The 23295-nt window shown below is 44.0% G+C and overlaps 1 pseudogene; it reads left to right on the forward strand.

Moving 5' to 3' along the window:
* The first annotated feature begins 263 nt into the window (after positions 1-263).
* On the forward strand, positions 264-525 carry LOC130887141 (60S ribosomal protein L23a-like; annotated as a pseudogene).
* Positions 526-23295: the final 22770 nt, after the last annotated feature.

A 23295-nucleotide genomic window follows, 5' to 3' on the forward strand; every position in this document is an offset into this window, starting at 1 on the left:
AGGACGTATAGGGTGCTTGCCTAGTGTATGAGGCCTGGAGTTGATCCCCAGGATTGAAAAAGAAAATAGAGCTTTTTTGCTAAGATCGCGCTGAAAGTGAAGAAGGAAGCTCCTGCCCCTACCAGAGCAGAAGCTAAAGCGAAGGCCTTGAAAGCCAAGAAGGCAGCGCTGTAAGGCCTCCCCAGCCACAAAAAGAAGAAGATCTGCACATCGCCCACCTTCCGACAGCCCAAGACCCTGCAGCTATGAAGGCAGCCTAAATACCCCCAGAAGAGCGCGCCCAGGAGGATAAGCTTGACCACTACGCCATCATCAAATTCCCCGACCACCAAGTCAGCCATGAAGAAGGTAGAAGACAACATCACACTTGTGTTCACTGTGGATGTCACAGCCAACAAGCACCAGCTCAAACAGGCTGTGAAGAAACTCTACGACACTGATGTGGCCAAAGTCAACACCCTATATGCTCGGGTGGCTCCTGATTATGATGCTCTGGATGTTGCCAAGAAAATTGGGATCATCTAAACTGAGTCCAGCTCGCTAATTGTAAATATACATTTTTTTCACCACAAAAAAAAGGAAGGAAGGAAGGGAGGGAGGAAGGGAGGGAGGGAGGGAGGGAGGGAGGGAGGGAGAGAGAGAGAGAGAGAGAGAGAGAGAGAGAGAGAGAGAGAGAGAGAGAAAGAAAGAAAGAAAGAAAGAAAGAAAGAAAGAAAGAAAATAGAGAGAAATGGGCATGAAGGCCAAGTTTGTAATCTAGCACTTGGTAAGAGGAAGCAGGAAGCTTAATTTCTTTGAAGGAAAGGAAGCTGGCTGTAATGATCCACACCTTTAATCCCAACACTGGGGAGGCAAAGGCGGGTGGAAATCTGTGAGTTCAAGGCTATCCTAATCTACGTATCGAATTCCAAGTCAGCCAGGGCTAAACAATGAGACCTGTCTCAAGAGAGAGAGAGGGAGAGTGGGAGAGAAGAGAGAGGGAAAGGAATAGAGTCTTTAGGCATTAAAAGTCCCTAGGGATAGTTCCGGTCACCCTGGAGGCCCCTGACAACACGGCCAAGCCAGAGAGCACGATTTCACATGTGATTCCTGTTTTTAACTGCTCAGCATGGCACTCCTCAAAAATCATGGCTGAAGAGGGAACTGAAACCTGCACCTGCCCGGACATCCCCTTCAAGGTGCGACTGTATCCTAACAGTCAACAATAGCTTCCTGTCTCTAAGCCTGTGGCTGTGGAGTAGTCCTCTTTCTATGGTTCAGTGCCAACTGTGTCTTCAGTGTGCAGATGGAAACAAGGCACTTCCACAGAGAGCCCCTTCCTCGGAATCTGCCAGGACATGATGCTGGAAAAGGCAGGAGAAGGTTTCTAAGGAGACTTCATTCCAGGAAGAAATTTTCCTCATCAACATAAATGGCAAGGCGGATTCAGCCATGGACTGATGCTGGAGAACCAGCGTTTTCTTCTGGAGCAAGTGCAGGTGTCCATGTGTTGTCTGGGTTTAGATCTAAGCAATTCCCATTTCAAGAGTTTGCAGTACCAAGGCTGGTCTCAGATTCCTTTTGCTCCCTCCCTACCATTGGCTTCCGGCTTTCTTCTCCTGTCTGCATTCGCCTGTCATATTTGAAAGGGGGCAGGAACCACACTCTCCTGCAAAATAAGGACGGGCCTCCTGGACCTCGCAACCCTCCCTGAGCTGATTGGTAGTATAGCCTCATTCTCATTAGCCAGTGACTCCTTGCCTCTTTCTACTGTTCGCCCGCAAGGAACCTACCAGCCACCAGCCCTGACCAATGGTCTCACCAATCACTAATTCCAACCCCTCCTTACCTAAATAGGAGCAATATTCTCGCTTTCTCCCTAACTCCTTCCTTCCTTCATTTTCTATAAGTCCAACAAACACCCATGCTTTAAGTTCCTGATGCTAGCCCTGAAGCTCCCAGACCTATTGTCTGGTCCACAGCTGGTTCCCTTCCACATCTGCTGTACCATCAGAGTTCCACAGTCCGCAGACCCTTGAGCCGTCCTTAGTAAATGTTGATTTCCATTTTCCTAAAGATGCAAATTTATGTGTCTTCTATAATCAGCTGGGCCTACTTATCCAGCCTAAAAAAAAACTGCTTGGGTATGGCCCCATGAGTTCCCAATAGTCAGACATTCCTGTCTTCCTCACTATGAACATCTGGTTCCAGATGTGTGGCAAAACACGCGGTCAGAGAGACCCAGCAACACTATATCTCCAAGGTACCTGAAGGATAGCAGGTGCTGTGCCCGCTGATGCAGTTCGATACACTTTATGCTGACTAAGCTGGTTTCGAGGGTGAAGTGTGAACAGCAAACACATGACTCAGGGCTTTTAGGGCAGGGTGCACGGCACAGGGTTTTAGCCAGCACCACGCCTCAAATGCTCAGCAAGCAGCCCGAGCTAAGGGCACTCCCTAAGCAGCAGCACCCCATCCTAAGGTTTGCGTGATTCACCCACGCCTTCTTCCACCACAGGCCAACTCTCCTCAGGAGACAGGTAGACTGGAGGCAGAGCGTCACAGTGGGAGAAAGATGAAGCGTGAGATTGGGAGCAGGGAACTGACAAGTGCCCACTGCCTGGGCAAAAGAATTGCCTTGTGTCTGTTTCCTGTGGAGTTTAGGGACAAGAACATTTGGCTCTTGTCAGTGAGACTGTTTGGAGGATTGCAATAACTTCAGCTGAATTCTTCACTGCTGAAAGATCAAAAGAGACACCAAATCCCGGTGGAGGCCCTTCCACAGGAGGACAAAGCCATATCATTTTCATATTCCATTCATCCAGGCACAATACACTGTGGTCTTCTTAGTAGACACCTAGTGGTTGATTAACAAGACCATCCCATAACATGCCTATCACCAAAGCACTCAGCTGTGTTGAGACGTAGCTGCCCCTTAAGCAGGGTCCTGGAGGTGATACAAAGAGACTAAGAGCCCTTGACAAGAGCATGCTGGGGACTTTAATGTATCATGAACTACGTTTGTGGAGAGTGAAGGTGTAGAAGGTTCCAGCAGATTCCAGCAGGCATCGGATTAAAGTCCACCTGGACGGGACCTTGGAGTGGTGCGTGTGTACTGGCCATTTACTGTGCTCTGACTCATGGGCCCTCCCTGAACCTGCCAGGAAAGGCAGGAACACTGAAGACAAAGCAATATCTCAACCAGGCGTTGGAGAACAAACAGACGACCAGGCCAGTCAAATAATAACACGAAGGCTGTGGGGACATTGCAACAATAAGGGACATTGTCCCAGACTCCATCAAGGGTCCTGACCGTATTTCTTCCAGCAATAGGAAAAAGGGAACCAGGGAGAGAGGCTCTGTCCTTGGAGTGATGTTTTAGACATGTCCTGTATATCACATCACACACACACACACACGAACATGTCTGTCACGTTGGAGCACACCACCAGCATGCTCACAGGACAGCCTCTAACCTTAACATCTGCTCCAGCAACTAACAAGAGTCCAGCCAAACCCAGGGGAGCGCTTCCCACATGCTTGGCTTCTCGCCTGCAAACAACTGCAGAGATGCAGGGATATGTGTAGGTTGCTCCTCTCTCATTGAAAGCCAAGACACTTTTGGAGTTCAGGGCAGGTTTGAGCAGTAGAGGCACTAGGGTAAGAAGAGAGATACATTTGTAAACTTGTCACATTTAGGTTAATAGTTTCTTTCATATAAGGAACTATCTCATAGCCAGTCGTGTGTGTGTGTGTGTGTGTGTGTGTGTGTTGCGGGGACCAAAAGAGATCCAGTTCGTGGATCTTTTTTTTTTTTTCTTATTTATTTATTTTTATTCTTTTTTAATGGATCTTGAAGGACTAATTAATGTTGCATCCACAACAACGACAAGCAGAAGCAAAGGAGCAATCCACCAAGGCATTTCATTTCACTCTATACCACAATTTATATTTTTTCACTTTCTACCAATAGGGGGCGCTAGAAAGAGGGTTGGTAGGCCTGCAGGGGACGAGGGATTTGCTTCTCTTGTTTGCCAAGTGTTCTGGTCCAACTCAGAGTCCCTCTTCAGTGTAGCATCCCCAGACCTGGCATCATGACATCACCTTGAAAATCAACAACGACCAGACAACTCTCCTCCCAGGAAGCAGGCTCATGCAAGCTCAGTAGTTCTCCAACCCCTTACGTGGGATAGTTCACTTCCCACTTATCCAGGTGAGTTGTAGTTGGCGAAGCGTGCCTACGTGCGTGCGTGCGTGCGTGCGTGCGTGGTGTTTAATCACCAAGGTCAAGCAGCATTAAATAGAAAATTCCAGAAATAAACAGTTCTTCCATTTTAAATGGTACTGAATTCTGAGCATTGGGAAGAAATCTCAGTCTGTGATGTGTGGTCCTGGAGGGCATGAATCGCCAGGGTTCTGTGTCCGTACTTTTTTGCTACCTTGTGGTCACATGGTCCCTGCTGTAGTCACGTGGTAGGATAAGCCAACCAGCAGCAGTTAAAACATTCAAGTAACCTCCATCCCTTTTTTGACACTTAGTTCTTACATGTTTTACCGATTCCTAAAACTTTTATTTACTGTTAAAAACAACTGGTGTGGCCAGTCAGATGGCTCTTGGTGGGGCACAGGGGCGGGCATGCTGTGCACGCCGGAGACCCTGAGTTCTAGTAACTTAAGACCCGGTAAGTGCACATGGAGGGGTCTGTTTCCCAGCAGGCGCTGGCTCATGCAGTGGGTCCAGCCTTGGGATACAAGAGGCCCTGGGATGGCGGGAAAGGGAGGGAGGGAGGGAGGAAGAGAAAGAAGGAAAGAAAGAAAGAAAGAAAGGAAGGAAGGAAGGAAGGAAGGAAGGAAGGAAGGAAGAAAGAAAGGAAGAAAGAAAGAAAGAAAGAAAGAATTGTATTGTGGTTTCTATAGAGACAGGGACACATTTCAAGAAATTGTATAAGGGAGGCATTGCAGGGACTGGCGGGCCTGAATCAGTAGGAATAAGGCTACAATTTTGGGTACTTCTTTTCTTGTCTGGGAGACCTCAGATTCTGCTCTTATGGCCTTTGGCCACATGGGATGAGGCTCATTCACGTCATCATGTTGCCAAGGAAATGGATCTTAGTTTAAGTCAGCTTGGCGTCCGTATTAACTGCACCAACAAACACCATCACAACCACCTGCAGACTAGTTTGACAAAGCCACCGGGTAGTGATACCTGTCCAAAGGATACACACAACACATAAAATGTGTTTTAAAATCTACCTGCTAATTTTATTCATGATTTTCCCTAAAGAAAAGCTGACTTTTAATTGTTTTCAGATTTTTCAGTTACAATGTTGTTTGTGGGGTGGACGTACCACAGCGTGAGTGTAGTGTTCGGAAGGCAGCTTTGTGGAGTTGGGTCTCTCCTTCCTCCTGTCCGTGGGTCCCAGGGACTGAAGCTGGGTTTTCAGATTCACGTGGAGAGCTCCTCTGCTCGCTACACCTTTACTGTCAACCATGCTCTCAGGTCCTGAGGTTTCAAGAAAGGCTAGCCCTTTACTGACCGTAATCTGAGTCAGCAATGCTGTTTAAGTGTCTTGCAATCAGGGCATAAAAATGTTTACGGCCTTTTTATTCTGTCAAACAATTTTATAAGACTTCATGATAACATACTAAGGTCAATTTTTTTTTCTTTTTGGTTACGTTTACTAGGCTACAGTGATGGTCAGCCAAGATTAAGATACCTTGGATTAATTTTAATTATTGGTCAATGAAACATCCGCTAAGTGTGTACTTGAACAGGTAAAATCAACCATAAGGGATATACTTATTATAAGTCCTGACCAAGTGATTCTATTTGCCCTTTTAGTCTAGGAAAATGGATCATTGTAGGAATAAAAAAATATTTTTCTAAAGTGATTAATTACATTGAAAAATCACAATCAATGTTCTCTTTTGAGGACTTAATGTTTAATTGTAATTAATTTATTTATAAACCTTAAAGGCTGTTGTTTCTAGAAGCAACTAGAAAGAGAACTAACCACACACACACACACACACACACACACACACAAGTATACACAACCAGGCAATGTAGCGGGAAGGGGCAGGGCAAGGAGGCTCTTAAGTAGAAAAAAACTCAGGTTATTAATTAGTGTACACTTTAAATACATTCGCAACTTAAGGGACTGTGTAGGAGGGGAGGCTGGAGGGAAATGCTTCAGCATGCTAGTGGAGATGTTACAGGACAGAGCACTTACAGGATGACATTGGTTCTATTTTCGATTCCTGAATCGCAAACATCTATTCTGTTTTATGGGGTAAAGAGCTGCCTGATTCCAGAATAGAAAATAAAGCCAATTAACATCTTGAAATTGTTGCAATGTTGCCCTTTGACAGTGGTTATAGTAGGCGCAGAGGACTGTGGGTGCTTTTCTCTTTAACTGCCCAGTGAAATTGTCCATAAAAGCATTGTATAACTCTTTCCTTGGAAAGAAGGGTATTAAAAAAAAAGACTCCCATATACCCGTGAGACTTGAGAACTCATAGGAAACCCGTGTTGGTTAGAACTAAACAAACGATTCAACTTCTCTCTTTGGATAACTTTATTTGTATTTACCATGAAGGTCGGGATGTCTGAAGTGAGCTCCATCATGTTTTCCATTATCACCTCTAGAGTCTGTGTTGCCCTGTTCTTTTTCATTGTCCTAAGGAAATACCTTGTCATGTTCAAAAATGAGGTTTTCCACAGTGCCCTTGCCCTGACTTCCTTCTCCATGAACATTGCCCCATTTGCTATGGGCTCTCTCCGTGTTCCTGTGTCTTTTTCCACCAGATCCCTCCTGGCAGCTAACCACACTGAGCAGCCTTCTGAGTGTTTACTGGACCCTTGTAGACATTCACTGGAAGAATGGCTTCAAACTCCTTACCTATTTTTGAAGACAGTTACATGCATGAGTATCTTGCCTGCATGTGTACTTTGTACGTGCCTGATGATCTTGAAGGTCAGAGAAGAGCATCAGATCCCTTGGAACTGAAATTGCAGACAGCTGTGAGCCACCATGTGCATTCTGGGAATTGAACCCAGGTCCTCTGCTAGAGCAACAAGTATTCTTAACAGCTGAGCCTTCTCTCCAGCCCTACTCTGCCCATTTTAACTGAGTAAGCTATAACTTTAAGAATTCTTCATGGGGCCTGTAGAGATATAGCTCAGCAATTAAGAACACTGGCTGTTCATTCAGGGGACTGGGGTTCAGTTCCCAGCACCCATATGGCAACCCAAAACTGTAACTCAGTTCCAGGGGATCTGACACCCTCACACAGACATACTTGTAGGCAGAGGACCAATACACATAAAATAAAAATAAATTTAAGAAAAAAAAGAATTCCTCATATATTCCTTATCACACATATAGTTTCAAATATTCTTAGCCATTCTGTAGGATATTCTTTGCACTTTATTGGTGACATGGGTTTTTTATTTGGATGAAATCCAGTTTATTGCAGTGAAGCCTTCCCCCCCCCCTTGCTGTGTGTGGTCTTTGGGCTACACCTAGGAAGTTGTTGCCAGATCCCATGTCTTGAAGAATCATTTCTGTTTCCTCATAAGCTTCCTTTTGGTTACTATTTTTATTTTATCAGCTCGGGTGTTTTGCCCGTATATGTGTCTGTATACCACGTACCTGCCATGACTAGAGAGGCCAGAAGAGGTGGTAGATCCCCTGGGACTGTAGCTACAGATGGCTGTGAGCTGCCTTGTGAGTGCTGGGAACTGGGTCCTCTGGAAGAGCAGCCAGCGCTTAGCCACCGAGCCAGTTCTCTAGTCCAGCTCCTGAGTTTCCGAGTTTCACTCTCGCATTTGGGTCTCTGGCCCGTTGTGGATACATTTATGAACAGTGCAGAAACAACCTTATTTTTAAAGAATAGCCATGCAGTCGCTTCACTATTTAAGTTTTTCTTTTACATTTCCTGGCACCTTTTGAAAATCAGTTGGCTGCAAGTTTAACATGTTTTTGGAATTTTTGTCATTTTGTCCCATTTATCTAGATGTCAGTCATTGACCTAGTCCTCTTCTGCCCCGGTTACTTATAGCGTCATAGTAAGCTTTAATATCTATAAAGTTCAAGCCTGTGTCTGTTCGCATTATTCTGAGACCTGGTGTTGCTATGTGGCCCTGGCTGACTTTCAACTCGTGATCCTCTTGCCTCTGGCTCCCACAGGATGCATTACCGCATTCAAGCTGCATGCCTGCCACTTTTAATCTTAGACATGCTTGATTTTCTCAATTTTAGTTTTTTTTATTCTGTTCAATAGTGATATAAAATACATTGTTGAAGTTATAAAAAGAATATGTTCTCACATCCTAGAGAGAAATGGATTGGTCTGAAGTCATGGAAAGAAGTAATCACCATTATCATATTTTAACTCATTTAATCCACCAAGGACAGCTTGCCTCAGAGAACACACTTCTGCAAGCTAGTCAGGGTCAACTCTTCACTTCTGAAAGCCAGCCACTCGGGGAACACTCACTCCACATGGGGTTATAGAGATTCCATTGTTAAATTCAGGAAATAGTTGCTATTTTATCTCCTTGGAGGTTCGCTGTGCCTCTGTCTTAGGTCTGGTTTCCTGGGAAAGACTGGGATAGAAACTTATGCGCAGGTCGGGCGCTAGGCAGTGCGCCCTTTGGAACACCTCCTGCGCGTGTTAGCGGGACAGGCAGTCAAACCCAGAGAGGTCCTGGGCAGGAGAACCCGGAGGTCGGTATGCTCGCCAGAGAGCCTCCAGCCGATCCCACAAAAAGCTCTGGAGCTGGAACAGCCCTTCAGAGTTGCCCTGCACTGAGCCAAGAGGGATCCTGTTTCTGTCAGGACGCAGGCTGTGCCAGGGCTGAGAGGAGGAGGCCTGGGCAATTCCGCTCCATTCTGCCAAGACAGCTCTCAGAAACAGATAGAGTTTTAATAAACTGTCATCGAGTGATAGGTCCCTCCTTCAGCCGGGAGAGTGAATAACCTGCCCGCCCGAGGAGGGAGGATGAGTGGGCGAGACTTGTACAGGCAGCACAAGCGAGAAACACTTTGGGTTCATTGTGGGGTTTATCCGAATTCATTTTTTTATGTTTGTACAGTCAGAACCCTTTTTCTGTTGCTGGGTTACAGGGTTGTGACCCAAGGCTTAAGAGCTGTAACCTACCCCCGTTCATTCCCTGGAGACTGGAAATGCCCACTTCTCTAATGGTGTCTAGTCTTTCTTCTAACTGGACTGAATCGTGAAGTTTCTCCACAAAGATGGGGGTCACTTCATTAACACAACTAAGAAACTCCAAAGGGCTTTTGAAATTCTGTGACAGATATGGAAACCAAAATCTAATATTCCTTATTATTATCTTTTTAATAGTTTGAGCTATTTTGTGTTTAAAAAAAATGGTTTACTTTGTTTGCCCTAGTAACTACTTCTTCTTGTGACCCTGGAACCCCATTTTATGGCCCCTACTTCCTCCTAGATACACAAATTCCACCTTGAAGACTCTTCCTGTATTTCTCTTCTCTCCTGAATGTCCAGATCTGGGTTACAGGGTGAACCACATCATTTGTATGTTTTATGGTGTTCCTTGTTTTACTGGATTAAGAATCCCCAGGCAGCAGCACAGAGTATGAAGCCAGGCATGGGTCCAGTAAGCACAGGTCAAAAGCCGGGAAAGCCAAGTTTCCCAGTATAATGGCTTCAGCCTTGTTTTGGCTCAGAACGCAAGAGAGCAAGGAACCAGGGACACAGGTTATCATTCTTTTCTTCCCCATCAGCCCTCACGTGTCACACACAGCTTTCGGAATCTTTCCACTTCTCTGTCTCTCCGACTTGTCTACACCTCCATCTCAGTGTAAGTCTCCCTAGCCCAGGCTGTCGTCACCCTTCGCTGGGAAGATTACCCCAGCCACCCCCCCTCCCACCTTCCATCTGGCTCCTTGCAAAGGCAGGGAATGACATCCCTGGCCTCCCTAGAAGGCGCCTTTTCCCTCACCATAGCACACACCCACGCCAGGCGCTCTTTGGGGGATAAAGTTCAAATACCTTCACAAAGTAAGGGACCAGCAGACTTCCTGCTTACTTTCCTATCTCCCACTCTTCACCGTGGTCCTTTCCACCCCGGCAGCCATTCCATCTTCTGTCTTCATGTCCTAGAAGCTAAGGTTCTCGGGTATAGAGCTAGACAAGTTAACATAACATCCAGGATGGGTCGGATGAATAGAATTTGTGGGAAATGGGAAGAGCCATGCCGAGGACCTGAACTGGCTGTGGCAGTGACCACAGTGGGACAGGAGAGCGGGTAAAAGCTGGAACTATACAGCCAAGATGCTCAGTGCTGTTTCACCTCAGTTCTTTACATGTTAAAAAGAACTGTAAGTGCCTGCCTTACCCTTAAGGATCAAATGAGCCCTGGGTGTAAACACTTGGGCTATCTGATGGGTGGCAGCAAACACTTGGAAGCATCGACAGCACGGCTCACGCGGGGCTCCCTTCCTCCTGACCCTGCTAACCATCTACTTCCTCCCCACCTTTCCTCCTGCTCCAGGTTTCTGTCACATGACAACTGGGACTGACGAAAGACTTCTTTCTATCCCGTTATGTCACCTGCGTATTGGTCTCTCTCTGCTACTCAAATCTGCCCATCACTGTCTCTTGAAAGAGTCTAAACTCTCTTAGAGACGAATCTGATGGTCCCGGAACATCACTGCAGCCCCGCCCCCACCCCCAGGCACAAGTCACTGCTGTCAGTGGAGGCAGGGCACCGGGCAAGCATCAGAACTGGGATCTAACGCCTTCGAATCTGAGCAACAGAGAAACGACCAGCTAGGTCCTCTGGAAACCTGGGAAATTTAGTACGTGGCTGGAAAGAGGTCCAGCTGGCCAGCTAAAGGCTACCACACAAAGAGGAAGAGACCTGGTCAGTCGTTCTCATGAGGTCAGACCATGAAACCCAATCTGGACAAGTTCAACAGAAATATCTGAGTTAAAGTCCTAGAATCTGACAGTTCAGTATCTCCATGTCCTAAGCGCAGGACAGATGATGCTTCTCTCTTAAAGCTGAAAGGTGGGAAGGGGGCTGACAAAAATGGACAGGAACGGTACTTCCTCACAGGGAAAAGAGCCATCACAATAGGAACTTGAAACTTGAAACTGAACACTAAATTCAGTCTGGGGAACTGGCTTGCTCATGCATGAACTTGGTCACTTTTGCCATTAGATTGGCAGAAACCCATTAAACAGGAACACAAGAACTTGTGGTAAATGGATGCAATATTATAAACTCAGAACGAGAGGGAAAATACACCGCAGGTGTAGCTTTAGTGCTATCCAGTTTGGCCCATAAATGCATGCTTGGGCACAGACTTGTAAATGACCAAATTATATCAGTCAAATTTCAGACAATGACACAGCCAGTAACTATGGTACAGGTATACACACCAACAGCAGAAGCAGAAGAGTATGTCACCAACAGTTTCTACACAGATCTACAGAAAGGTCAGCAGGGCACATAAGAATGACATACTAATTGTTATGGGTGATTTCAACGCCACAGTGAGATCCGGAGAAAGAATCGATAGAGGAGAACAACTGCTTGGCCTCTGCTGAAGCAGAAATGGGGTTCAGCCTAGAGATCTGGAAAGCAACATAGCCAGCCACTGGCTCTTCCCTCCACCTCAGTCTGAAGTGGTGATCCTGCCTCCAGGAATCTCAGAATGAGACTGTGTCTGAGAGCTGTTTCCTCCTGTTTTATAATGTATGCTCTCTAGATCTGGGATTAAAGGCATGGACCACCCAATTTCTATGGCAACTAGTGTGGCTCCTAGGATTAAAGGTGCATGTCATTGTGGCTACTGGGATTAAAGGTGTGTGTTACCATAACCTGGGCTATAAGGCTGACCAGTGGGACTGTTTACTCTCAGATCTTCAGGCAGTCTTTATTTATTAAAATACAATTGAAATGCCACTACATTCCCCCTTTGTGTCTAAAATAAAAAGAAGGCTATAATATATATTGTAATATATATATATATACAATAAGTACAATGATTATACAATATATACAAGCAATAAATACATCAACAATGTCTAGTCCATTTGCATTTGACAAATTCAGAGAAGATACTTCCTATCTAGCCTATCATGATGAGTCCAAAGTCTTATACCTAATTTACTTTCTATCATAACTTGCTTTCTGTGTCTAGTAAACTATAACTATAGCTATCTAGCCTTCAACTCCCTCAGAGACCCAAGAACAAAATAATATGAACTAACTAACCAGGAAGTGCAAGCAACTGACTTCCAAAAGATGTGAGAAATGGCAGAAACAGCTGGCTGCCTGGACAGTCACCCAAAGTTTCTCTGCAACGTTGGGCCATCCATCTTCAGCCTACAGGCCTAGCATATTCAACAGACTTTTCTGTGAAGCAGGATATTTTGTGTCCTGTTTGTCTAATTAGGACAGCACACTGTCAGCAGTCAGGGCAGGGGCATTTTCTTGCCCAGTGTCTTACTTTTACTACAAGGAAAATAAACTCTATGTGGCGTTTCTTTGATGCCCATTATCTTCTCTGAAGTACATTGGTGCTGCCAGGAACAGACATGTCTCACTGTCATAAAAAAGAAGAACCTAGGTTATTAGAGCATCTTAAATGCCATATTCTATAAATTTCTAAAGTATTTGAAAATGACCTGTCTATCTAAATTATATTTTTGTGTGACCTTGAAAACATACCTTGTAACTGACTACAAGTTTGATTTTACTAGGTGATTAACTACTAAACTATATTTCTTTATTATCCTAAACAGTTGGTAAAAATAATTTTCAAGGACTAGAAATTTGCATTACATTGTTAAATGAGCTGTATAGGTACAATACCTTGAACAAGATTAGAAATGTATGTACAGTATGTTTCACAAAATTAATCTCAAATTTATATCACTATACAAAATTTGTATACAATATACAAAAGTAAAACCAATGTAAAACATTTTAAAATAATGGTTACTTTTAAGAAGTAGATTCATAATAACCTTTTTATCTTACCTATACCCTCCCTTTTTCTTTTCAGACTAGATTCAATAATCTACCTTTCTATCTTATCATATCTATACCCCCTTTTTTCTTTTCTTTTCTCCCCCTCCCCATTTATTGGTTTTTCAAGACAGGGTTTCTCAGTAGCTACGGAACCCATCCTGGAACTTGCTCTGTAGACCAGGTTGACCTTGAACTCATAGAAATATGCCTCTTGATTCTGCCTCCCAAGTGCTGGAATTAAAGGCATGCACTACCACTGCCTGGCCTTTTTTTTTCCTAAACAAGAACCTTAAATCTAATTTTATTTGTTTAGCTTTTTTTCCTGACCATTATCCATAACAACTTGTTACCAACACATTAAACAAAAATAAACATCCATAATTCAGTCTTTGGGAATGTAGGCATAATTTTTAGGCTACTTCTTGTTGATTGGGGCAATGATAATCTTATGGGGACCCAAAGAAAATTTAGGATTATGGTCAAGTCCTTACTGGAGTGTTCTGTGAGACTGGATCATTTCAGACAGCAGTCTTGAGGCTGTTCTAGATGTAGTACTCAGAGGAAACTGCAACAAATGTACTCTGAAACACTGAATCATCTGGGTCATCTGTTCCCACTGGAGATTTTTCAGGGGGTCTTCCTTGATCAAACCTTATTTTTCTTAACCCAGAATGAATCCACAGTCTCTCACTGTGGAAAGAAAAGCAAAACCTCTTCTTCAAAGTAACATATCTTTTGACTTAAATTTTGAAGTCAAAGCATTTTGATCAAACCTTATTTTTCTTAACCCAGAATGAATCCAACATGTCTCAATTGCTCTGGAAACAAAAGTAAAATCTCTTCTCCAAAGTAATATAACTTTTGACTTAAATTTTGAAGTCAAGGCATTTTCAAAATATATAGGTTAGATTAATCCAGCAGCATTATCAATAAAATGTCTTTAGCAACTGTTGCTCCTTCTTCAGTGTTATGATAAAAATAAAACAGCACAGGTCCCTGAGTGGCCTGCTGGAGTGGCCAAGTGGAGTGTGGATGAGGGCCCAGCCCAGGGACCATGGTATACCAGACACCTTGAACCCGCATTTTACAATGGGACTGATTGGACAAGAGGGGTGTACTGGGTGACACTCCAAGGCCACTAGGATGGATGAAGAGGTGTTGGAAAGATGGAGGAGTGAGGTGAGGTTTTGTATTTTTGATTATTTTGTTTTTAATTAATCTGGGAGGCATACTGCAGGAGTGAGGGATGGATACAGAAAGGACTGAGAGGTGCGCGGGATTGGGGTGTATGATGTGAAATTCCCAAAGAATCAATAAAGAATTATTTTTAAAACCTTAAAAAAAAACTTGGCCAGCTTGAGACTAGGTATAAAGGACCTTATATCATGATTCTCTGGACTCCTGCTGCTGTTAAAGTTGCTGGTACTTCTGTCTGGATTCATCACTCATGCCTCAAGAAGGCACTTTTGTCTTGCCATGCAAAAATTGCCTTTATCTACCAGGGCCCACAGTTTGGACAAAAGAAGGGGAGCAAACAGTCTTTAGCCAGATAGCTGGAGAATACTTAGGTCGGACTAATCTAACTGCTGACCAATCCCAACGTAATAACCCAGACTTCAACATATTCTTTGTTGGACTACAAAGAGAGGTTTCTAATGTAGCCCATCTAATTTCAAAAGCTACTAATATTACAGAAAAATATTAGCAGGAATCAAGCACGAAATGGGAGAACTGAGAGGAACTGTTCTCCAATAGAGCTACTATAGATTACTTGTTAGTTAAACATAATCTTGGTTGTCAGCAATTTACTGGAATGTGCTGTCTTAATATCTCTGATTTCTCACACACTATTGACAACCAAACTGATGATCTACATAAAGAAATAGAATCTCTCAAACAAATTTAGACTGGCCACTATGACTCAAATGGCTCCCCCTTCACTGACCCTCTTGTATTATTTCTAATTATCATAATCAGGCCCTGTGCCCACCAGTGTGCCACTAACTTGATTATCTGTTAAACAGGCAGTTCTAGAATCATTGCTACTCAGTGATATTATTAAGGCATACCCTGGTTAAAGATTTGGCAGGGAAATGTAAGTCAAGAGAGAAATGAGGAACCCGCCTGACTCCATTTGGAAGGCAGGAGCCATTAGGCTGCATTTTAAAAATAAGTTTCTGGTGGCTGGAGAGATGGCTCAGAGGAATAGAGCACTGGCTGCTCTTCCAGAGGTCCTGAGTTCAATTCCCAGCAACCACATGATGGCTCACAACCATCTGTAATGAGATCTGGTGTCCTCTTCTGTACTGCAGGATACGTGAAGGAAGAAACCTATATACATAATAAATAAAAATCTTTAAAAAAAAAAAGAAAAAAGAAAAATAAGTTTCTATTTACTGTGGAATTGAGTTGCTCTTTCCTGGAACATAACCTTCCCCAACCATGACCTTTGTTTTGGAGAATACTCTTACTCCCCCTGGGCCTCCCTGACCCCTCCATAATCACAACGTGGTATGGGAAGTCCTTCTGTCTATGTGTTGTTTTTATTTGTTAATGAATAAATCTGTTTCAGTCAGTGGCTTAGCAGAAAAGGGCAAGACAGGAGTTCCAAGCAGATAGAGAAGGAGAGAGTAGGCAGAGTCAGTATGAAGCCATGTAGCTCTGCCAGAGACAGACTCTGGATGGATATTTACCTGGTAAGCTACAGCCACATAGCAATACACAGATTAATAGAAATGGGTTAATTTAAGATATAAGAGCTAGCTAGCAATACACTTAAGTGAGTGGCTAAGCAGTGATTTAGTTAGCATAGTTTCTGGGTGATTATTTCATGTCTGGGCAACTGTGAATAGGCAAGTGACCTCCCCAACAACATGGTGGGTGACCACATGATGTTTTTCTTAGGATGTTTTTGTATTCCCTTATTGCCCCATTGTCTCACTTATATAAAACTACTCACGGTTTTACTCCTTAAAAGGGGCCCAAAAGGGGCTGGAGAGATGGCTCAGAGGTTAAGAGCACTGCTGCTTCTTCCAGAAGTTCTGAGTTCAATTCCCAGCAACCACATGGTGGTTCACAACCATCTATAATGAGATCTGGTGCCCTCTTCTGGCCTGCAGGCATACATGCAGATAGAACACTGTATACATAATGAATGAATAAATAAATTTTTTAAAAAAGGAAGCCCAAGAGATGGATTTGCTGCTGCTCTCTTTAACCCAACTTAGGAGGCAGTTGCTGGTCAGCTTTTGGATGCACCCCAATAAAAATCTAACTTGCTTCAAATTTGGCTCAAATGGAGGTAGTTATCTTATTTTTGCTGTTGGGATTAACATAGTGAGTTTTTTTTGTTCCTTTTTTCCTATACTCTTATCCACTGAATCTTTTTTATTATTTTATGTATATCAGTGATTTACGTACTTGTATATATGTGCAGTACATACATGCCCAGTGCCAACAGAGGTCAGGAGAGGGTGTTGGATGCCCAGCAATGGGGTTACAAGTGGTTGTGAGCCACCATGTAAGTGCTGGGAACCGAATTAGGTCCTCTGCAAGAGTAGCAAAGGATCCTAACTGCTGAGCCATCTCTCCAGTCCTCTTATCTACAAAACTGTATAAAAAAGAAAATCCTCAAAAAAAAAAAAAAAGGAAAGGTTAAGGGTCACTGCAGATACATGCTCCATGTTTGTATCCATTCTGTTGATGAATGGGCCATTTCCAGTTTGATAAAGCACTGAGCATTATGGTACAAGTCTCTCTGCTCATGGTTTTATGTCATGCCCTCAATAGTTTACTTGAGGGACAGAAGGTTTTAATTTTATTAAAGCCTCATCTGCAACTTATCTCTTTATGGTTGGTTGATTTGTGTCCTAATTACATGTGATTTTGCTCATTTCAACACCATGAATATATTCTCTCTCTTTTTTATTTTACATCTGGGCTGCAGGTTCCCCTCCCTCGTCCCCTCATAGTCTCTCTCTGATACCCCACCTCAGTCCTCTCCCCTTCCACTCTCTTCTGTTTCTATTCAGAAAAAGGGGGTATTCCCATCCCCTCCCTCTCACAGTCCACTCATTAAATCTCTTCTATTTTCCCTTCCCAGGAAGATTTGGGTGTCCCCCCCGCCATGAACCCTCCTTATTACCTTGTCTCTCTGGGTCTATGAATTGAAACATAATTATCATTTATTTTACAGCTAATATAAGTGCACACCATGGTTATCTTTCTGGGTCTGAATTACCTCATTTGAACTTTAAACTTTCAAATAAGTTTGAGACTGTTATAGACTATGGGGATGTTTGAAGTTGCATTGAATACATTTTTGCATGGATATCAACAAAACATGGCATATCAAATTGCAGTAACAATAAGCACCTCCCTACATATTAACAATGGGCGTGGCGATACAGTATGAGGAATAAGGTCCCAAAAGTCAGCAAAAGAGTCAGAGACAGCCCCTGCTCCCACTGTTAGGAATCCAACACAAAGACCAAGCTAAACAACTGTAACACATATGCAGAGAACCTATATCAGTCCTATGCAGGCTTTCTGGTTGTTGGTTCAGTTTCTGTGAGCCCCTATGAGCCCAGACTAGTTGACTCTGTGGGTTTTCTGTGGTGTCCTAGGCACCTCTGGCTCCCACAATTCTTCTCCCCATCTTCTGGAAGACTCCCCTACTGATATAGGAGGGTCTTCTATCTATCTGTTGTTTTCATTGGTTAATTAATAAAGAAAACTGCTTGGCATGATAGGTCAGAACATAGGTAGGTGGGGAAGATAGAATAGAATTGCGGGAGAGAGAAGGCAGTGAAGCAGACTCATAGCTCTCCTCTCCAAGATGGACGCAGGTTAAGGATCTTTCCGGGTAAGCCACCACCTCGTGGTGCTACACAGATTATTAGAAATGGGTTAATCACGATGTGAGAATTAGCCAGTAAGAGGCTAGAACTAATGGGCCAAAGCAGTGTTTAATAGAATACAGTTTGTGTGTTGTTATTTCAGGTGTAAAGCTAGCCATGCTGGAGCCGTGTGGGAACGTAGCTTGCCGCTCCCTCTACACATCCTGGCTGCCTTTCTCAATGAGAACTATTTAAGTCACTTCTGTGATTACCTTACTTCTGTGCACAGAACATTCCAGAAAATGCAGACACCTTCAGTTGGCATTCAAGGTATAGTTGTTGCATGCTATGAGACAAACGGATGGGGATGGGCTTTGGATAGAGCATGGGACAGGGGCAGAGCAGATGTGGACAATGTCAGGGTCCTGGTGTGTCTGCGTAGCAAGAGACAGCCAATCCCCAGTGCTGTGCACTGGAGAGTGTTGACAGGGAGTTAGAGTGGGTCAGGGACAAAGGCAGGCTGGGAAACTCGATTTCTGGGGGAGAGCCTCTTGAAAGACAGGAATCATTTCCCACTGGTTTTATGGTTTTTTTGGTTTTGGTTTTTCGAGACAGGCAGAAAGGCAGTTTCGGAGTTCAAGGTCATCCTAGGGAGTTGGGGGACAGCCTGGGCTGCATGAGACCCTATTCCAGGGGAAAAAAATAGTTTTTTTTTCCCCTGAAAAAAATCCTAGAGCAACTTGAATTGCTTCAGCCTTGGATTCCCAAAGCTTCTGGAACCATGGCTGTAAATAGGCATGAAGGGATGTGCTACTGTCATGGAAAGACAATGGTCTCTGTTTTGGTTAGGGTTTTGTTTTGTTTTGTTTTGTTTTGTTTTGTTTTTTGAGACAGGGTTTCGCTGTAGCTTTGGAGCCTGTCCTGGAACTAGTTCTTGTAGACCAGGCTGGCTTGAACTCACAGAGATCCGCCTGCCTCTGCCTCCCGAGTGCTGGGATTAAAGGCGTGCACCACCACTGCCTGGCTTTGGTTAGGGTTTATGTTGTGAAGAGACACCATGAGCACAGCAACTCCTATAAAAGAAAGTATTTCCTTGGGGCTGACTTACAGCTCAGCAGTACAGTCCATTGCCATCGTGGCAGGGAGCATGGCAGCACACAGACATGGTGCTGGAGTAGGAACCGCGAGTTCTACATCCGGACGGGCAAGCAACAGGCAGAGAGACTGACACTCGCCCTGGCTAGAACTTCTGAAACCTCTAAGCCCAACCCCAGTGACACACTTTCTCCAACAAGGCTGTACCTGCTTGAACAAGGCCACGCCTCTGATAATGCCACTCCCTATGAGCCTATGGGGTCATTTTTATTCAATTCACCACAGGTTCCATTTCTAACTTGTTTGTTTTTAATATAACCATTTGACTTATCTGTTTTTATTAGTGGCAAGCTACTATGTAACGCAGTTGAAAGTGAATACCACTTATCACTTTTTGGTTGATTGTTTTAATTTTGTGCTGTTTTCACGCAGAATCTTGTCTTGGAGCTCGCCTTAGGCTAGTCTCTGGCCTTGTCCAGATTGGCCTTGAATTCATGGTTCTTCTTCCCAAGCTCTTCAAGTGCTGGGATTATAGGTGTGCAGCACCAAGTTCAGCTCCGTCACTGCCTTTTTGAGAAGACTTTTTATTCTAGGTCTCCTTCAAATTCAATTTATGAGATGATTCTTTGCAATTTAAATGCAAATATCTATAAACCCATGCCACATTTTATCTTCTAAGAAATTACTCCGCCGTCTCTGGAACCCTTACCTGTCTCCTGGCTATGGTTTTCATGTCTCCCAAAACTTCAAGGGAAAAGTCTTGTTCTCAGGGTGGCATTATTGGACGATGGTAGGACTTTGAGAGGAAGATCTAGTGGCTGATCTTTAGGTCACTGGAAGCATGCCCCAGAGAGGATGTGGAGCCTCCAACTCCTTCCTCTTTATTCACGGTTGGGATGCAGGCGGGCTTACTCTGTCATACGCTGCCATCACGATGTTGCTTCACCAAAGACTCAATGGAATCAGCTGGTTATGGAGTAGAACCTTTTCCTCTTTCTAAGATAATTATCTCAGGTGTTTCATGATAGTATTGGAAAGCTGCTTACCACAGTCACCCAACCTGTAATACGTCCTGCCAGTATCCCGTTATCTGTCTGAAAAGCATCCCTTCCATGTCTTTATTACAGTATCTAAAAAAATATGGCGCTAGTTTCCAGGTGTTAGTTGGCAGGCACACATCTATAATCCCAGCACTCTGGAAGCAGAGGCATGAGGATCTGGAGTTCAAGGCCAAGCTGGTCTCCATAAAGAATTCCAGAACAGCCAGGGCTACACAGAAAAATTCTGTCTCTAAAAAAAACCAACAAAACAAGCAATCAAACAAACAAAATGAAACAAAAAAAAAAAATGGAGCTGGTAAGATGGCTCAGTAGATAAAAGCAGTTGGCCCTCAAACCTGAAGTCCTGTGTTTAACCTCTGGGACTCAAGTAAAGGTAGAAGGAAAAAGATCAATTCCACTAAGTTATCCTCTGACCACAAATCATGGCATGTGTGTGTGCGCGCATGTATACACAGACACACAAACACACACACACACCCTTGTAAATAGTAAATAACAAAAAGGAAAGAAAGCAAATTTGAATTTTTTTAAGTGAATACTCCTGAATCCTATCCAAAACTACAAAATCCACAGAGGTCCAAACAAGTTGATTAACTGAACATGTGACCACTGCCTTTAGAGCAGCTCGGAATCTAATGCAGGCAATGGTATAACTTTCCTTGACTCATCCGCAAGAATATCATGATCGCTGGGCAGCGTGGCTCATGCCTTTAGTCCCAGTACTCGGCACTTGAGAGGCAGAGGCAGGCAGATCTCTGTGAGTTCGAGGCCAGCCTTGTCTACAGAGCGAGTACCAGGACAGGCTCCAAAGTTCACAGAGAAACCCTGTCTCAAAAAACCAAACAAAGAAAAAAAATATCATGATTATTTTTATCAATGGCCTCAATACCCCTCCCCCCAGTAACAATCTCTAACATTTCTGGACGGGTTGTGATGGTGCATGTCTCCAATCCCAGGGCTTGAAAAGTGGAGGCAGGAGAATCAGCAGTTCTAAAAAAAATAAAGATAAAAAATAATAAAAAAAAAAAAGGGATAATCTTGGTAGTTCACAACAACACACTCACTAGGGAGGAGACAGGAAGATTAGGTGTTCAAGGTTCAAGGTCATCTTCCCTCTGGTAAGCAGTTCCAGGCCAATCAGACTTACAGAGAAAGCAAAACCCTTTGTCTACTTGAAAATGAGTTCATCGGGATATGACTTACTCCCAATGAACCCAAGCTGGCGCCTGCTGCCAAATAAAAGGAACCTAATTTGTTTAGAATGTCTACTTCTGGGGTGTGTGGGCACCTGGCTCTCCCCACACTGAAGGGAAGGTGTTACCCTTGTGGAAATAAAACAGCCTGGTGACTCATTTGCAGGAGAAAGGTGGTTCCTCTTTATTGCCGCTCACAGCATAGCAGCAAGCACGCAAGGTCAGTCCAGGTGACACTACCAGCCCCTAGACTTCTCACAATGATAAAGCTGTTTCCCCTCACACACAGGCAGTCCGGGGGTGCTGTGCTCAAGCCTGGCCTTGATGTAACCTGAAGGTGCACCCCAAGGTACATCTCCCCATCACTCTGCTCTCACTGACTGTGTGAGAAAGCTGGCTCTGCCACTGGTATAATTTCCACTTATAAGTAAACCCCCAAATCTGGTTATGTTAGCTTGGGTGTGGGTTTATTGTTGCTGCTTCGCTTTTCTCAGTCTGTAATTACTAGGGAGAACTGTATCCAACATACAGTTAAATCTGAGTTTTCTCACCTACTTGATAAAATCTAAAGCCATTAGTTTTCTAAAAATTAAATATTTTGCCAGTTGTGATGGCACACACCTTTAATTCTAGCACTCAGGAGGCAGAGGCAGGAAGATCTCTATGAGCTCGAGGCCAGCCTGGTCTACGTAATGAGTTTCAGGACAGCCAGGGCCTCAAAGTAAGATCCTGTCTCAAAAAGAAAAAAAAAATTCAAAATTTCAATCTATAGGCTTTCTTTGGATCAGAGGCAGAGTTTTAAAATGTATTCAGTAGATTGTAATCTTTTTTCCTTAGCTTCCAATTCTCTTTTTTAGACAGAGTTTATAATCCTGTTAATTTATTTGTAGAAATGGAAGGGATCTTTTTATTCAAATTTTAAATTTGATATTTAAATTCTAATAAATTCCCCAAACTCCAGGACACATTGGGTTCTGTCCTTGCTACCCAGGCAGGATTTCTGAATAGACATAGAATACAAAATAATTACATTTAATAATTTGTTTTTTTCATGAAAAGAGAAAAAAAAGTTTGCCTTGCTGGGTTGAGACAAAGCAATCTTCCTGCTTCTGTCCTGCCCAGTGCTAGGATGGGTTCTGTGCCCCCTCCCTCCCTGCTTCTGTTCTACCTGATTTGTTGTGCAATTGCTTGTGTTTGGAGATGAGGGTCTTCCTCAGGCTCCGTCTGAGTCAGAACAATCCTCCCCTTTGACATCTGCCACTGGTCCAAGTGCTTTAAATCCACATCCATAAGCCACCCACCTTGCATGAATTGTGTTGGTGTATTGTGCAGTGACCTTTATTCCATACAACCGCGTCCTCCCCTGGGCACACCTAGGACTTTTGTTTGTTTGACTCCACCTCTGAAAGTGAATTCCAGTTGCTCTCTGACCACTTGGCCTTTGCCTACCCAAGTGCTCCACCCACCAGATGACTGCGCAGAGGTTCCCTCCAACTCTCAGCCCCTACTGTTTTCACTGATTTCTTTACTGAGCCTGGATCATTGCCACCATAGGTTTGTTTGTGCTTTTACGTTTGCAGTTTCTTAAGTAGCCCAGGCTGGCCTGTAGACCCTAATCCCCCTGCTTTATTCTGCCCCGTCTTCTCTATCTTTGCCCCTCTGCTCACTCCCCCCTCCCCCCCCCCAGCTCCATCCGTCCATTTGTCTTCTTAGGCCCTGCAGTCCTGCTGCCTGAAGAGTACTGGTAAATTCTGTAATTGTGGATTATTTGATGCAGTGTTTACCTGGCATGCACAAAGCCCCAGTTTTCACCCTGAGTACCATATAAACTAGGCGTGGAGGTACTTGCCTGTAAGCCCAGCTCCTGAGAGGTGGAGGTAGAAAGATAAGAAATTTGAGGTCATTCTTAGCGACATAATAGGTTATAGGCTAGCCTGGGCTACATGGGATACTGTCCCAAAAATAAAGATGGTGTCTGGGGGCTTGTTGCCCCTGAGTTCAGATCCCCAGCATCCACATTAAAACATGAGCACAGTGACTTGCACGTGTAACCACAGTACCAAGGAAGCAGAGACGGGAGGATACCTGGGGCTTAC

Source organism: Chionomys nivalis, chromosome 15 (genome assembly GCF_950005125.1).
Source record: "Chionomys nivalis chromosome 15, mChiNiv1.1, whole genome shotgun sequence".
NCBI lineage: Eukaryota > Metazoa > Chordata > Mammalia > Rodentia > Cricetidae > Chionomys > Chionomys nivalis.